Here is a 17,582-nt window from a genome sequence, read left to right on the forward strand (position 1 = left end):
ACAGAGCTCCAATTAAGAACACCAGCAATCAAAACACACACCACACCACAGCATGAAAGAGGTAGTAACAAAATGTACAACTCAGAGTTCCAATTAAAGCCCTAGCAATCAGAATTTCAACATAACAATCATCCACACCACAGCACGAAATAGGCAGTAACAAATGAAAAAGGGAAACAAAAAACATCAAGCAAAAGAATGGAGCACAAAAGGAATTGGGATTTAGAGATACCTCAACCGAATCATCCAGGTTCTGTTAGTATTTATACACTGTGAGAAGAGGAAAACAGAAAGGAAGGAAGATAGATGGGCGGCTGTTACTATGAAACCGTAGAGCAGGAAGGTGGGGAGATTTTCACAGTTTCAAATGGTGTTAGATTCCTTCCTTCAGGGTTTCAGACTTTCTGGTTTTCCTTAGGTTGAAACGATGTGAAACCGTATTGCAGAAGTGAAACAATGTGAAACCGTAGCAAAAATTCAAACCGTTCCCTGAGCTGTGTACCCTCTTTCACGGTTTCAATTTTCCTATTTTTCTTTAGTTGAAAATGTTTGGGTTTGGGCTTTTATGATGGAATTAAATAGATAAGAAATGGGCTTTATATTGGAGATAGGGCTATGATTTATTATATAGATTTACTATTATTTTGAAATTTATAGATTTATTATGATTCTAAATTAAAAAAAAAAAAAAAAAAAAACTATTTTAAAATTGTAGGAAAAAAAGGTGGAAATGACATGAGCGTTGACATGGCACAACCTGAGTGCAGCAACATTAACGCTACGCTTCAGCTTTTAGTAATATACTAGTCGCTAACCCGTGCGATGCACGGGAAAATTCCAAAAATGAAATATTTATGAAACATTCTAAATAGTTTTTTTTTAATAAAAAAATTCAAAAGCGATGGAACTCCAAAGCTTGCGCTTACTTATTACATAGTCTATAGGATATATGTCCTGCCTATTTCACAAAAAGCTTGAATTTGTTCCAACACATCCGAAATCTCATTCAAGCATAGTTCATGCAACCCAATTGATGCTAGCAACTGTGAGTTGGCAAGCTCCACAATCAAATCTCTGATCCATAGTTCGTGACAAGAGTGTAACACTTAATAGAGCATGGCAGCCATCCACAATGGGTTTCCTAGGCAAGGAATTAATTTAGTATGGACTATAATAAGAGAATCATGACTATCTTTATAAATAATGCCAAAACTTGCATAATAGGTGGCTTTGAAAAAAGGCCAGTGCTATGTCCAGTTTTGAGATGAGGAGAAACAGGATTTGCAGTTGTTGGGCTCGCTTAATATTTAAGCTTATGTTTTTTAGCACTATAAAATTTAAAGATATTTTAGGCTAGTAAACAGTTAAAGTTATTTTGGTAATAAGTGAGGTAAGAATAAGTTGTCATTGGGAAAAAAAAAATAGAGAGAAATAAATGTTATGTCCATAATATTTTTACAATACTTTTACAATAAATCCTAAGTGGTAGGTTGTTATGAGTGGACAAAAAAATAATTTAAGTTGTGAATTCAAATTAGAACCAATAAAAACTTATTACATATGTTTTGTCATAAAAATGTTGAGAAAATATTATGGACGTAGTTTTTATATAAAATAATAAAAAAATATAAGAAAAAAGGAGTGTTTTGTTTGCAAACAAATATGAACCACATCAAGTAAAATGCCATTGTCCACCAGAACTAATAAAATGGTAAAATGAACAAATAAAATAGTAAATGTATTTTAGTGGGTTATTGAATTGTGGGAAGGAGTAGCCTAGTTGTGACATGAGACCGAGGCCAAAATTTTGTCGGCTTCTTTTTCCTTTGTTTGCTTTTCTCATATTTATAGACATGTTAACTTAGTTGCTCATAGCCTTACTAAACATGTTAGTCATGTCTTATGGTGTGGATGGAGGATGTTCCAACACGCATAAGCTCTATTCTCTTAGCCGATTTTGGCTAGTTTTGGTCAACCTTTTTAATACAACATGCTGATTTGATTCTCAAAAAAAAAAAAAAAAAAAAAAAAAGATCTCCAATGGTTTTTTTTTTTTTTAATGAGGAAGAAGCAAAACTAAAGTTTTTTTAGATGGTTGTTCAAATAACTTTGTATTCATCCTCTTTTTTTTAATTGTCAATTAATTTAATTTTCTATGTGGTTCATATATAATCTTGTAAAAAGGTTTGCAAAATTTATTGGAGCTTTGTCCACCACAATCCATAGCTACGAACTTCTTCTTTTTCTTCTACTCTTTTTTCTTTCTTAAAAGCTAGCTTCATTTAATTTCGGCCAAAATTCACCATAATAGGCCGGAATGGCCACATTACTAACATATCAAACAAATATAAAGTTTAAAAAATAAAAAATAAAACCTACTAAATTTCTTCTTCTTTTAATTTTCCAAATTAGTTTTAGGCATAAAACTAAATCAAGGTTTGAGCAACATAGTAGGTCTATATATTATGGTCTATATCAGAGACATTACTGATAAGCTCACAAAGAAGCTGATTAGACTCAACAACTAATTGATCTCAGCCTTAATAAAAAAATATAATAAATAAATAAAAAATCGTAACTTTGTTTTTGAAGAAGAAGAAAAAGAGTCTTTGAGATTTAAAAGAAGCAGAAGATGAGGTATAGAGTGCATTTTCAACGAAGGAGTTAGACCCATATTGGGTTTTTACTTATCTTTCTTTGCATATTTTGGTTGGGTCTTGAGAGAATGATGAATTCAGTGTGGGTTTTGGGCCTTTTGGCGGAGTTGAGGGAGGGAAAGTGATCGACTTTGTAGGTTGGGGATGGAGAGAATAATGGAAAAAAAAAAAAATTCGGGGCAACAGGGAGCTGAAAATAAACGTTAAAAATAATAATTAAATAAATAACTAAGGTGTTAATTTGTTAGACTTGAAAAATTTATGTGCCAAAGTCTCATGAAGTTAACAAAAAGTCCAGACTTAGGTTATATAGTATGTTATGATCATAGTGTCTCACATGGATTAAGTATAAGTTTAACCATGTGTTTATAAGCTCTTGGGCACCCTCTCTTTGCAAGCCGGATTTCAATGGTGAGTTCTACCCATGGGTTCCTAACATAGTATTTATAACTTTGTTTCTATTTATTTTTGTTTCGAATTGGTCGGGTGCTCTTTTACCTTGGAAAATCAATCAATTACCTCATGGGGAATTAGTCATGCCTACAAACGATATAAATACTACTTTGCCTTAGCTTTACTCACGTCAATAGCACATTTTTGTTTAAAATTGTAGTAGATTTTTGTTTTCTTTACGTATATATACCTAATACCTATGATATTAGACTTTTTAAGTTTTTGTGCTATTAACTACAATGTATGTGCCAAATGTTAAGGAGCTCATATATGGAATGACATAAATGCATTTATTAATATTGTATTTATCCTTATCTGTGAGTATTAAATATTTATCCTTATGAGTTCCTTTTGAATGGTTCAACAATCTTCTCTTGCTTAAGGCCAAGTTTTGGATCTATTTTTTATTTTCTTAGCTGGCTGTTCATTCACCTCCTTAAAGAAAAGTACCAATTTCATACAATATTGGAAATTTCATTGACCTCCTTTGTATAGTACTTTAATTATTGAAAGAAATACATAATTTTTCGTTAGGACAAGTTAAAAATTAATTCTGTAAAATTTCGGACTTTATCTTTATAATTGGTGAATATATGCAATACCTACAACGTAACAACTATTCTAATAACAAAGTGTGAAATAATTAAAAAAAAAAAAAAAAAAAAAAAAAAACAACAAACAAACACACACACAAGCTCAAACTGACAACTAATTTGTCAAACCCTAAAAACATTCATGACCCATTTACCGTCAACAACTAAACAACTCAAACTCTCAATAATCCTTCCCAACCACAACCTACCAAATTTGGAAAAAAAAAAAAAGAAAAAAAAAATCCATTTTCCCATATACATTTTTCATGAGAAACAAAGAAAAGAAAAGTTGTGATCTCTCTCCATAATTTGCTTTCCGATTTGTTATACCAATGACATATATTCAAGCAAAGACAATGTCTTGAGGGACCAAATAAGATTTGTGATACCAAGTGGGTAGAGATTGTGTATGACATTATCATTTATAGACATAGTTTTGAAACCTGGATCGTTCAAAGAATCGTAAAAGGGAAGTGTTTAAGGTTTTAAAGGTTGGACTAAGGTTGAACTGAGGTCATACCATGATGACATTATAATTAATTTAATAATTATTTTTAAAAATTAAATTAGTAAAAATATAAAAATTAACTGAAATATAAATATTTATATTTCAAATGTATTTTTTATATCATAACATTCATAAGACAAATAAGTAATATTAAATCATAATCAAACATAAACAAATATTGAGTTTTTCAATCAATGGATATATATTAAATTAATATCCTTAAACTTTTTGTTAAAGATCAATATTCTACGCAAGTCTTCATTTAAATTATCTTAAATCACATTTAGCCCATTTGGTAATCCAAATACTTTTTTTATCATGCCAATCCCATTTAGTATATATGAAAAAAAAAAAAAAAAATACAAAAACTGGAACAGGGGCGGACATTGGTTGTCCGCCCATTAAGTGATCAAGTACAATACAAACACAGGCCTTAGCCAATTTAAGAAGCAATAAGTTGTTAAAGACTTGCAAGCATTTGTTAGTTTGTAAAAGTGGATGACAACTAAAGCTTGCCTAAGCATTGGTTTGTCCGTCCATTTGCAACAACTTGACCTTCACTATGACAGTCCAGCAATGAAGGCCTGCAGAAATGGCAAAAACACAGCGAGAGCGAGAGAGACAGAGACAAAGAAGAAGAATAAGAAGAAATAGAGATGCAATCTCATGGTTTGACAGCATCTCATGGTGGTTGAAGCTTCAACAATGGCTGTAAGTACCCCAAAAAAATCTCTGATCTGAACTTGTGATTGGGCCGTTTTATTGATTCATGGTTAATCTGGTCGCACCGTACAGTCCGATCCAAGTTTCAAAACCATGTTTAGAGATTGTTCAAGCACTTCTTTGTTTTGGTTTGGAGGTTCAAGGGCTTAAATTCTAAAAGCTTTCGTTTTTGTTTTTTTTTTTTTTTTTTTTTTTTTTTTTTTTTTTTTTTTTTTTTTGTTTGGGTCTGTTTGTTTGCTGAGAACCCCATGACAAATATTCATGGCTTCAAATCTGATAATTTCATGGGGGGCTCCTTGGTGGGAAGGATTGGATTTGCAATGGCATAGGTTAGGCTAATAGGCTCTTTATCTATAGAGGAAGAGAGATTGTAGATATATATAGAAAAAATAACGCAGTGGGTGTTCTATTTCCAATAGGCACAATTGAACGTTTTGAAAAACCTCTTGATGGGAATAGGAAGAATCACCACTAATCAAGACAGATTTGAAGAAGGTCCGAATTAATGCTCAATTAGTTGAAGAATAGCAAAATATTAATTACAAAAGGAAGGGATAATGTGTACCTAATATGGACTCTCTTTTTTTTCTTTTTCTTTTTATTATTTATGTATGGTGGCAATTGAACAGGTATGAAGGAGTGATTCAGTTAAATAAGGAGAGGAAGAGACCAAGGAGGGAAGAGAGAGAGTTTGGCGTTGGGAAGCTGAAGTTGTGAAGTTTTGAAAGCGTGAAAAGCTGAAGTTGTGGAGTTTTGTAAGCCTGAAAGACAAGAAGACAGAGAGCGGTTAGCATTAAAGATTATTTAGCTTGGTTAGGGCTTTACGGTTAACTGTAATATATAAAGATTGGGTTTTAAAGTGGAGATAAGGATGAGAATTATTTCTTTTTAATAGTATATTAAAATTATGAAAAAAATTTAGAAAAAATAAAAGTAATTACGTGGCTGCTGACGTGGCTCAACGTGAGCGTAGCAACATTAAATGCTACGTTTCAGCTTTTAGTATTATATAGATAAATGTTGATTCTTAATTGTCCTTACATCGTAGTGTTATTTGAGATACCGCCAATAACTATATTTTGTTGTGGCATTTTCTATTTAATGGGTTGGTTGGTGTATAATATATTGAGATCTTCTTTTCAATTTCCAAATAACCTATTCAATGCCACTTGTTTGGGGAAGATGTTACTGTATAATATAATTTCCGTACATATTCACCTTTGAGTAATCTAAAATCAAGGATCATCATTGTGTCCTTGATTTTAGCCTTAATCAAGGACATTTGCCTCTTTAATTAGTCTACTATGAGTCCTACATACCTACACTACATATTTAACCTCCTCTCTGGTATTAGGTTGAACAAAAACCACACAATGTACATCAAAGCATCTACAACCACACTTAAACTCATACTTAATTTCATAACATGCTTAGATATCATTTTATTATTAGATTTCAGCATTTACACATGGGACCCACACATGAACTCAATGAAAAAAAAATGGATGCACCAATCATAAGATTCATAATGTGACACTTAATTATATTGTGATTTTAGGCATAGAGTTAGGACTTAAGTGCATTCATAGATTTCTCCACAAATTACACATTTATTCTCATATCTCAATTTCTCTTCATTGAAACTGTTGAGCTTGACGACCCTGACCTAAACTATATGTTTTTTTATTTATTTTTTTTATGGGACCTAAATTATATGTTGAGTGGGCATGAGCATGGTTAATGGACCCAACAACTATCAACTATAGTGCCATCCTAGACTCAAATCCATCCAAGGCCCAATTTTCTTTTATGTATGTAGAACTTGTGTAGAGGCTACGAAGATGAGACATTGTGGGGACTAAGGAGCATGTGCAAAATCATTGTGCAATGGAGAAAATGACACCAGGACAAGTGATGGTGTTACTTCAAATGTGGATTCGTAAGATACATTAACGTTTGGATTACTTTTCTCTAGAGCACTAATTATAGGGATCTGGGAAATGCACAATGTTCAAAAAAAAATTGTGTAATAATATAGACAATCTATAATTTTTTCAACACTAATTAACCAAATCGTGGGCAATGAAACAAATTGGGCACACCGGTTGGCAACTAATTTGATAGTTTTTTGGATGGAGTTACTATGCTTGAGGATGATTTATTTAGAAAATTTTTTGCATCAAAAGTATGATTTGAATGTGAAGATTAGCTCATATAAAGAAAAAAAATCATATGTATATTTTCCTAGTCTTCCATTTCATGGAAATTTATATTCATGGAGAACATTCAAGATTTATACATAACACATGATATGCACACCAACTTATGAGCTTACCACCCACCCATTATGTCCTCCATGTTACATTTTAATTTATATGTTTTAATATTAACAATTTAAAATTAAGTGTTGGGATTCAATCAGATGAGCCTTATGGCTCAATAACACTATCTAAGTTCTGGACAACAAGATGTCTCAGGACATAAAACCTACAGAGTTGCGCAATGATATCATTAAAACAAAATCAAATGAACCGACCCATCAATCAGCTTATCAATTAACCACACCAATTGCCCAAGCCCAACCAACCCAACCCAACCCAACACTTCATACCCAAAACTGAAGTCTCTGTTCCGCCGAAAACACGTTCCAAACTCTGATCGTTCCAAAACTGGTGATCCTATATATTTGTGGAACCCCAGTATTAGAAAATTTAAGAGATTGCTTGGTTCATTTTTTTAGGCAGCTATTTTTCTAGCGACCAAGAAGTTTGGGTTTCTACCGGATTTGCTTATCAATCCAAGACAAATGACTACAAGGTTGTAAACCTTTGGAGTACTCCGGTTGTGGCTGAGGTTTACACGTTAAGCTCGGACTCATGGAAAAAGGTTTAAATCTCATTGAGATCCAATGTTGTTGTCTCTGATATCGACTTGTTTTCATCTATTCAATTTGTTAGTGGGGCTTTGCATTGGTTGGCTGAATGTGAAAGGGAAGAGATTCCTAGATCAAAATATGATTTTGCCATTTGATGTCGATAATGCCTGATGGAGATAAATTGCATGAGCAAAGTCTATTCGTGTTCAAGGGAAATTTGCTATCATAACATATGGATACCCCGAAAATGACGACAGCGAACTGTCAGACTCGCAATGCTTTATTTGGGTAATGAGGGATTATGGCGTACGTGAAGCTTGGAATAATCTGTTTTCTATCTGGTTTGAAAATGTTGATATAAGTTTCTATGGTTGCACTGGGCATGGTGAACTTCTACTTGACAAGAAAGTCAAGGAAGAATCCAGTAATGATGAAATTAAAATACATTATTGCAATGAGTCTGATTCTTTCAAATGACCCTGAAACTTTACATGAGAAGGATCTTGGTATCCTACGGTATGTTACAAATATAGTTACCACGTTGAGGGAAAGCCTTGTGTTACTTGATGGAGGAATCGAGCTATCCAGATAAGAAGTGGAATCATTAGTGATAATCATTGCATTTTATTATTTAAGTGTGATTCGATTAAGACCATTATCATGTTGTTTCCTTTGGTATCATTCTGTTTTGCTGTAGGCATAAATTTACTGATATGATGTGAGTGAATTTAATTGAGATGTATATCAACCCTTTATGCTTGTGGCGATTTCATGAAATAACATAGAATTTAATTCTGACTTTTTGTGTGCCTCTCTGGTGGTGTTGCAAAATAAGAATAAAAATCTTACTTAAATCCAGAAAATAAAAATAAAAATGGGGCAGAGAAGGGGGAGGAAAAGAAGCCCTATGATGAGAATGTTGAATTGGGATGTGGAAGTTCTTATGTGGTGACTGGTGAGTAGAGGCCCAGCAATGGTCTTGTGCTTGGTTCCTTGATCAAAATGATGTATATCTTGCTAGTGGCTGCAGTACATTTGCTATGCAATTTTAGCTTGTTGCGTTGAGAGAAAAATTGAGATGACATGGAGTGACTGAAATGGATTTGTGATCATGGACTGTCAACACCTTCACTATTTAAATTGAGATGGCTAAATCACATGTTCATTGCCAATGGTAATGAGAATGAATCAGTGTGTTTAGCTGCCAATACATTGTGTTTCTATTAGTATTGTTGTGGTCATTTAGTGAAAATATTTTTTAACAGATTATTAGTGTGAGGTAATATGGTAAGTGATTTTTGCACTTCAAAGTTTATGGTAATCTGGGTAGTGTTTCTAAACTTTTGTTTCATATGAAGAAGATTTAAAGAGTTACTTTGAACTAAAGTTATCTTTTGCTTGAACATCATAAAAGTCTTCTTCTTTTTTTCAAACTCTCTGGAGTTGATTTCCATTTTGAAAGTTGATCGCCACTGTAAATAGAACTTTTTCATTGATATCAAATTCTTTATCAGATTTCTCTAAAATCAATTTGTTTAATGACATCTATTGTCTTTAGTGTAAATTTTGGGAGGAGTAATAAACCATCTCCTTGATTGTCCAATCTCTAGTTGCTTCTAGGAATTGTCTTTATTTATTTCAAGGTACACTTGTGACACTCCAAAAATTTATTTTTCCTCGAATTCAATCATTCCGTCAAGAATGAGTACGTGGTATCCACAATTTTCATTAAAACAGGTATACTTTGGTAGCTTCTGGTCAATTTTAGTGCCTTAGATTAAAGTTTACTTAAACCATTTCTCAGTCAACCACCTAGACATCCTATTACTTCATTACGTGGATTCGTTTTATATTGATTACACCAAGGCATACAGTAACATTCTCCATCAAAATTTCAAAACTCATTCCTCACCATAGCTTAAAGACTTTACAGGGAAAAATTAAATAAACCCATATTTCGTCCTACTTTTTAAGCAGATATCTAAGCAAGATCAATATCATAGGATGGTAGCATCAAATTTTTTTTTTTTTGGGAGGGGCGGGGGGGGGGGGGATTAAGTTTGTTTTGGTCCCAAGGAAAATTTATATCAGATGTTCACAATAACACGCGAGGAGTTTAGCACATCATAGTGCAAACCTCAGCAAAGTAGTTCATTCATTACTGTTTGATTTCTTTTTCTTCATTTTTATTGGGTGGGGGGAACCAAAAGAAAACATGAAATTAGCGTTTTAGTTCTCCTTGATTCTTTATAAAAAAAGGGAAAGAAGCTTATTAGATCTCTATCTATATCTTTGGACTCTGCTCCAACATATGCATTTTGGGTTCTACATCAAAACTTAATCTCAGAGGGAAGCTTTACAAATTGGAATAGGTTATAGGTGGAAGGTCATTGGGCCCATACAACATGGCTAGATCATCCAATGGTGCCACAATTCAGTTATATGTGGGTGACTTTGCACGCACTGAATTTCCATCCTCAGTTTTGGTGTCAACACTTAAAGTTACTGGGCTTCAGATTCTGCTGTTAGAGGTTGCAGCTGACTTTGACTTCTGTAGCTTTAGAATATATCTCCCGATCTTTGAGTCTCTAAACCTTGTTGATACTGAGTTTCAAGAATTGATTGGATGTCATAAACCCATTCTTCCTACTTTTCAAGAATTGATTTCATCCCTATAATATACTTCAGTTGTTTGTTAATATATACAAAGAGTAAATTTGAACTAAATTTATGTTTTGATTGGATGTCATACAAGTCTTTTATTTCCATTTTATTTCCATTTTGAAAGTTGAAATTCATAGACATTCTGGTTCTCAAATTTCCTTTTTTTTTTTTTTTTTTGTAAATAAAAGTTTTTCATTGGTTTCAAATTCTTAATCAGATTTCTGTAAAATCATAAATTTGTTTAATGACATCTATTGTCCTTAGTATAAAAGTTGAGAGGAGTAATAAGCCATCTCCTTGATTGTCCAATCTCTGCTTTCGCATTGGTTGCTTCTAGGAATGGTCTTTATCTATTTCAAGGTACACCTATGACACTCCAACAATTTATTTTTTCTCAAATTCAATCATTCCATCAAGAATGAGTACGGATACGGAGTACCCACAATTTTCATTGAAAACAGACATACATTGGTAGCTTCTGGTCAATTTTGGTCCCTTAAATTAAGGTTTACTTAAAGTTAAAACATATCTAAGTCAATCCCCTAGACATGCATATACTTCATTAGGTGGATTCATTTTATATTGATTGCACTAAGGCATACAGTACAAATTCCATTAAAATTTCAAAACTCATTCCTTGCCATAGCTTAAAGGCTTTAATTCACAAGTATCATGAAATTTGTGTAGTGATTACCTACTATCCTCATTCAAAAAGGAAAAATTAAATAAACCCAACTTTCTTCCTATAGCATGGCCAAGTCAATGCCCTATCCAATTCTTGTGAATTTTAGCGTCGCAAAGGCCACGGGATTGTTTTCCTTGACCCAAAAACTTTACATGACAAGAATCTTGATATTCAAATTCAATATGGTTCAACTATAACTACTACTTTCATTGAAAGCCTTGTGTTACTTGATGGTGCAACTGAGCTATATGGGTAAGAAGTGAAGTCATTAGTGATAATCCTGTGATTTTCTCAAGTGTGATGCAAGTGAGATTAATAACATATTATTTCCTTTGGTATCATTTTGTTTTGCGGTAGGCATAAAAGCATTGGTATGATGCAGAGTGGAAATTTTTATTTATGATTTTTTAACATAACTGAATGCTTGTGGAATGGATATCAAATACTGGAGGAGAAGAAGTTTGAATGATGTGATGTGCAGATTAGCTTGGGGTTCTGGAATTTTTCGTCTTTATTGCAGAGAAATAGGACATTCATGGAGGTCTAATAAGCTCAGAAGAAGGTATTGTGCACTCCATCAAATTGTGAGTCAAGAGTCAAGACCTGTGTGGTTGCTAGAGGGAGGTTCAAGAACTATTGTGTTGTATAGAGCTTTTTTATTTTGTGTTTGCTTGACTCTGTTTTTGGATAAAATGTTCTTAATTCTTAGTGATAGTGTTTGTTTGAACTCCCTTGCTCTGTGTTGGCAATTATAAGTTTGCCGCAATTTGCTTGCCTTTGGGCTTAGTTTGGATATCTTAAACTCATCTCTCTTCCTACTTTTCAAGAATTGATCGCATCCGTATAATAACACTTCAGTTGTTTGTTAATATATACAGAGAGGTAATTTTGAACTAAATTTATATTTTGATTGGATGTCATACAAGTCTTTTTTCTTTTTTTTTTCAAACTCTCTGTAGTTGAGTTTTTTAGTTGAACTTTTTTTTTTTTTGGGAACTCCCTTGCTCTGTGATGGCTGTTTGTTGTGTTCCTTGCCAATCAAAGGACAAAATTTTGGTTGTTTTTTGCTTTTAAACCAAACAGGTATGTGCCTCGGATAAAGTAGAGAATTTGAGATGCACCTATGTCTAGGAGTGGTTTTCACTTGTTACTATATAATCACTGTCTGCCTATGAGTTATGACATTCCAACATTGTTTTTTTTTTTTTTTTAATCACTCTATCAAGAATATGATTACTGCTAAATTTTTTTCATTCGAACAGTGAATGGTTTTTAAGCAAAATTGAAAATTTGTAGTTTATTGAAAATTTATAGTTTGTGGGTATCGGATTATGTCTATCTATTTTTAATAATAGCTGTAATTTAAGAATTTTTTAATTATTTAGGTGGCATACTCTTGATATCATCCCTCTTATCCAAATTACATCATCCATAACGGCCAGCCATTTGGAACCAAAAGTTTATCTTCCCATACCATATCAACACAAAAAAAATGTATTTTTGCAACTTACAGCTTTACCAAATCCTAACTATATCATACACAAAAAAATGCATTGTTGCGAAGTGATAATGATCCTTTCCATTGGTAGTGACAGATTAAGTATGTAGGCTCAAAATTGTTTTTCATTCAAGCTGGCAATCTCTCTTCTAATCTTCTTCTTTTTAGTTTTTATTATTTCATTTTTACTTACTGGTCCGGAAAGTCCATATCACCCAGAATGCCAAAATCTTGGCCGGAACACCAGTGTAATTTAGTATTTGAGACAAAACGGAACATGGGGTTCCTTTGCATTGGTTTAAGCCATGGAACGGAAAATTCCAGCCATTCTGGCCAGTGGCCATAATGGAAGATATTCAAAACTATGTATACAGTAGTTATCTTGGGTAAAACTAGCAGCTAAAAAAAGGATCTATATGATGAAAAGAAAGGAAGCATTCCCCTACATGTCAGTTAGTAGTATTGTAGATGGCAGTATCTTGTTCTGCTTTGACTGAATTGACTAATTAAGTTTCGATTTTAAAAAAAAAAAAAAAAAAATAGAGCAGGTAATAATTGTTAAAATATGTTGTGCAGATTGATAAATAAATGTAAGTGTATGAGTAGGGTTGTCCATCTCTAACTGGGACCCAACGAACCCGTCTGACTTGGAGCGACCCAAACCAATACCATCCGAACTGAGCTGAGAGGTTGTCGACAGCGAGTCTCAGAGTTCCTCAACCGATGTGGTGAGTTGAGTGGCAGGTCGTCTTCTCGAAAACGTGAGTTACCCAATCCGACCAGCCAAACCCTTGAATAAGGCTGGATCTACCTAAATCCGTTTAAATTCGGCAAAAATATGATGGTTTTTGCCCAAATCTAGTGAAGATCTCCTAGTTTTTTGTTAGATTTGGATATAATCTAGCGGATTTCATTTTTTTTTTTTTTTTTTTTTTGGGAACTCCCTTGCTCTGTGATGGCTGTTTGTTGTGTTCCTTGCCTATCAAAGGACAAAATTTTGGTTGGTTTTTGCTTTTAAACCAAACAGGTATGTCATATGTGCCTCAGATAAAGCAGAGAATTTTAGATGCACCTATGTCTAGGAGTGGTTTTCACTTGTTATTGTATAATCACTGTTTGCCTATGAGTTATGACATTCCAACATTATTTGTTTGTTTGTTTTTTTTTTTTTTTTTTTTAATCACTCTATCAAGAATATGATTACTGCTAATTTTTTTCATACGAACAGTGAATGGTTTTTAAGCAAAATTGAAAATTTGTAGTTTATTGAAAATTTATAGTTTGTGGGTATCGGATTATGTCTATCTATTTTTAATAATAGCTGTAGTTTAAGAATTTTTTAATTATTTAGGTGGCATACTCTTGATATCATCCCTCTTATCCAAATTACATCATCCATAACGGCCAGCCATTTGGAACCAAAAGTTTATCTTCCCATACCATATCAACACAAAAAAAATGTATTTTTGCAACTTACAGCTTTACCAAATCCTAACTATATCATACACAAAAAAATGCATTGTTGCGAAATGATAATGATCCTTTCCATTGGTAGTGACAGATTAAGTATGTAGGCTCAAAATTGTTTTTCATTCAAGCTGTGAATATCTTCTAATCTTCTTCTTTTTAGTTTTTATTATTTCATTTTTACTTACTGGTCCGGAAAGTCCATATCACCCAGAATGCCAAAATCTTGGCCGGAACACCAGTGTAATTTAGTATTTGAGACAAAAACGGAACATGGGGTTCCTTTGCATTGGTTTAAGCCATGGAACGGAAAATTCCAGCCATTCTGGCCAGTGGCCATAATGGAAGATATTCAAAACTATGTATACAGTAGTTATCTAGGGTAAAACTAGCAGCTAAAAAAAGGATCTATATGATGAAAAGAAAGGAAGCATTCCCCTACATGTCAGTTAGTAGTATTGTAGATGGCAGTATCTTGTTCTGCTTTGACTGAATTGACTAATTAAGTTTTGATTTTAAAAAAACAAAAAAAAAAATAGAGCAGGTAATAATTGTTAAAATATGTTGTGCAGATTGATAAATAAATGTAAGTGTATGAGTAGGGTTGTCCATCTCTAACTGGGACCCAACGAACCCGTCTGACTTGGAGCGACCCAAACCAATACCATCCGAACTGAGCTGAGAGGTTGTCGACAGCGAGTCTCAGAGTTCCTCAACCGATGTGGTGAGTTGAGTGGCAGGTCGTCTTCTCGAAAACGTGAGTTACCCGATCCGACCAGCCAAACCCTTGAATAAGGCTGGATCTACCTAAATCCGTTTAAATTCGGCAAAAATATGATGGTTTTTGCCCAAATCTAGTGAAGATCTCCTAGTTTTTTGTTAGATTTGGATATAATCTAGCGGATTTCGCTCGAATCGGTGAAGATTTGGTGGTTTCTGCTAAGATCCGGTCGTTTTTGCTCAAATCTAGAGAAGATTCGATGTTTTTAACTCAAATCTGGCAAAAAACAAATATATAGATCTTCAACAAGAACAACTTCCGCCAATGTCTTCATCAGCTTCGACCAACCAGACTGTTGTCCAACCAAGTTCGATCCAACTCGACCAGTGGGTTTTAATGGTCAACGGCAGCTCTTTCAACTAGAAACCCAATGTCAACGGGTTAGTCGCGAGTTAGGCATAAACTTGACTCAGGCCGACTATTGGACACCCCTATGTGTGAATTTGTGTTTTACGGCTTGTTTCACACTTTCATCTAAAAAGTTTACAAAATCTTTTGGGAATATGAAGCAACACAAACACTAAAAAATAAAATCATTGAAAAAATTTATGGACATATCGTTTGGTACATGTGTTTAAACAACAATTTTCAATTTTTTTGAAAATATGTATATGTAAAAAAGTATGTAAAAATACGTGTAATATTGTTTAAAAATTAAAAACATATGTTTAAACTCATGTCCCAAATGAGCGTGTGAGAGAATGTGGTGTGGCTTTTTTAATTTTTTTAAGAGGTGTATGGTGTACTTGAAGAGTTGTGCTTTTTTCTTTTGGAAAATAAAACTAGGACAGTTTATCAAGCTACAAAGTAAAATTATTTTCAAGATAGTTATCAATTTTTTCTACGCAATATGTGTGGTAATTTAAGCATGATGTTGTCAGCATTGACTAGAACATTACGTGAGTCCTTCATGGTAATTTAATACATGGTGAAGGAATGGGGAACATGTTGGCCACCTAGTCTCATGTTTGATCAATTTCATACGAGCTTGTTTTCCTTTCTTTGTTCTTTTTTTTTTCCTCATTGTAGGAATTTCACACTAGCTCTTGGATTCCCTTAAAATAGCATTATCATAATTGAATAAATGAAAGTTCCTTTTCTTTTTCCAAAGTCCCAAACTTGATATGAACTGAATTAAAGGATGAATTTATAAACAATAACCTTTTTTAGTGATAGACAGTAGATACGATAGGTTCATAAAAATATAACATTTTATTTTGGAGTAAGCCGTATTTGAATTTAAGTCCCTTAATTGAAAATAAAATTATTTTTAGTTAAGTTAAGAGCATGCAAAATTTTTATCTATTTTAGAATAAGGACCTAATTTTTCTATTATAGCTAACCATTAATTTTTCAAAATATTCATATTTTATTATTTATTCTATATTTTATTTCATCAAAATATCAATTTTTAAAAATTATTTCTCTCTCTTTACACACAATAACCACTATTCACTCTCTTTTTGAGCCTTCAGGAAACTCAAAGAAATAAATAAAAATAAATAAATATTTTGCATAAGTTACAATGACTTGTATATTTGCACAAGTACTATAGCAAATTCTCATTTTGCATAATTGGTTCATAATTTGATGTGAGTGATTTTTGGAATTAATTAGCTTTTTTTTTTCTTTTTTTTTTTGAGTTCTATGCTATTTTACATTAGCCACTGCAAATGCTTTAGCTATGACTCATGAATTTATTAGTAATTTTTTGTTTCTTTTGATGAGGTGGGAGATTTAAATATCGAATGTTTTCGCTATAAATACTAGGAAGTGTCATTTTTTTTTCCTTTATTAAAAATGTTTAGAATATCTATTAGGCAAAAATATAATTTCGGTCCCTACATTTTGGAGTCATAGTTTTTACAATTTGGTAATGGCCTTTGTTATTTTCAACTTAGAATCAATTTAACTATCAAAAAATGCATACATGGTAAATGGTGTGTATAATTAGCACACTAAACAAATTATTTAATTGCTATTTGAGAAAACCAAGTCGGCAATTTTAAGAATTAAAAAAAGAAAAAAAAAACCCCACATCAGACAAATAAAACAAAAAATTTGAATGATAAGTTGAAAAGAAATTCCCCAGCTTTCTTGCATTTTCTTGTCAGCCAAACACGAGCAGCCCAGAAATACAAACTTAAACTAAACCCAAAAAATTTCACCCATCTGTAGCAGATCTGAAGAGATCGATGGAGGCACAGAATTAGAGCCTGGTGGCTCCGTCCCAAGCCACAAGGTTTTGCAGCAATGACCTGGCGGATGTAAACCACACCTTTGGTGGAGGAGAAATTAAGTTTTTCTCATATATATTTGGTGGCTCCGTACCTTATTTTTTGTTTTATATTTGCTTTTGGTCACTGTTTCTCTCTCTTAGTTTTTCTCTTCTATGCTATGAGCTGGTTGTTTTAGGACAAAGATTTTCTCTTAGTTTTTATACCAAATATTTATAACACACACAGGGATAAGGAAGAAGAATAGTGGGTAAATCTCACATTAGAAAATGAGTGTGAATTAAAAAGGTTTAAAGTTTGTGTTGTATATGCAAGAGTTAGGCCCTTTTGGATATACACTACTGTAAGTTTCTTTAAAATATTCTCTCATTTTCTTATCTATGTGTTAAAAATATTTAGTATTCTAAAAAAAAAAAAAAAAAAAAACTCGAGGAGTGGTGT

General features: G+C 32.9%; 2 protein-coding genes across 13 annotated transcripts in view; both read left to right on the forward strand.

Moving 5' to 3' along the window:
- LOC112038656 (disease resistance protein RPV1) overlaps window positions 1-11,792 on the forward strand; it is a 107,839-nt gene extending 96,047 nt beyond the window's left edge. Inside the window, exon 9 of the mRNA XM_065774201.1 lies at window positions 11,679-11,792. The gene's annotated coding sequence lies outside the window, so the exon portion shown is untranslated. The remainder of the gene's footprint in view (window positions 1-11,678) is intronic.
- LOC112040805 (TMV resistance protein N) overlaps window positions 1-17,582 on the forward strand; it is a 139,733-nt gene that overhangs the window by 96,407 nt on the left and 25,744 nt on the right. The gene's annotated exons all lie outside the window — the stretch shown is intronic.

The sequence above is a fragment of the Quercus suber genome, unplaced genomic scaffold (genome assembly GCF_002906115.3).
Source record: "Quercus suber isolate HL8 unplaced genomic scaffold, Cork oak 2.0 scaffold_7, whole genome shotgun sequence".
Lineage (NCBI taxonomy): Eukaryota > Viridiplantae > Streptophyta > Magnoliopsida > Fagales > Fagaceae > Quercus > Quercus suber.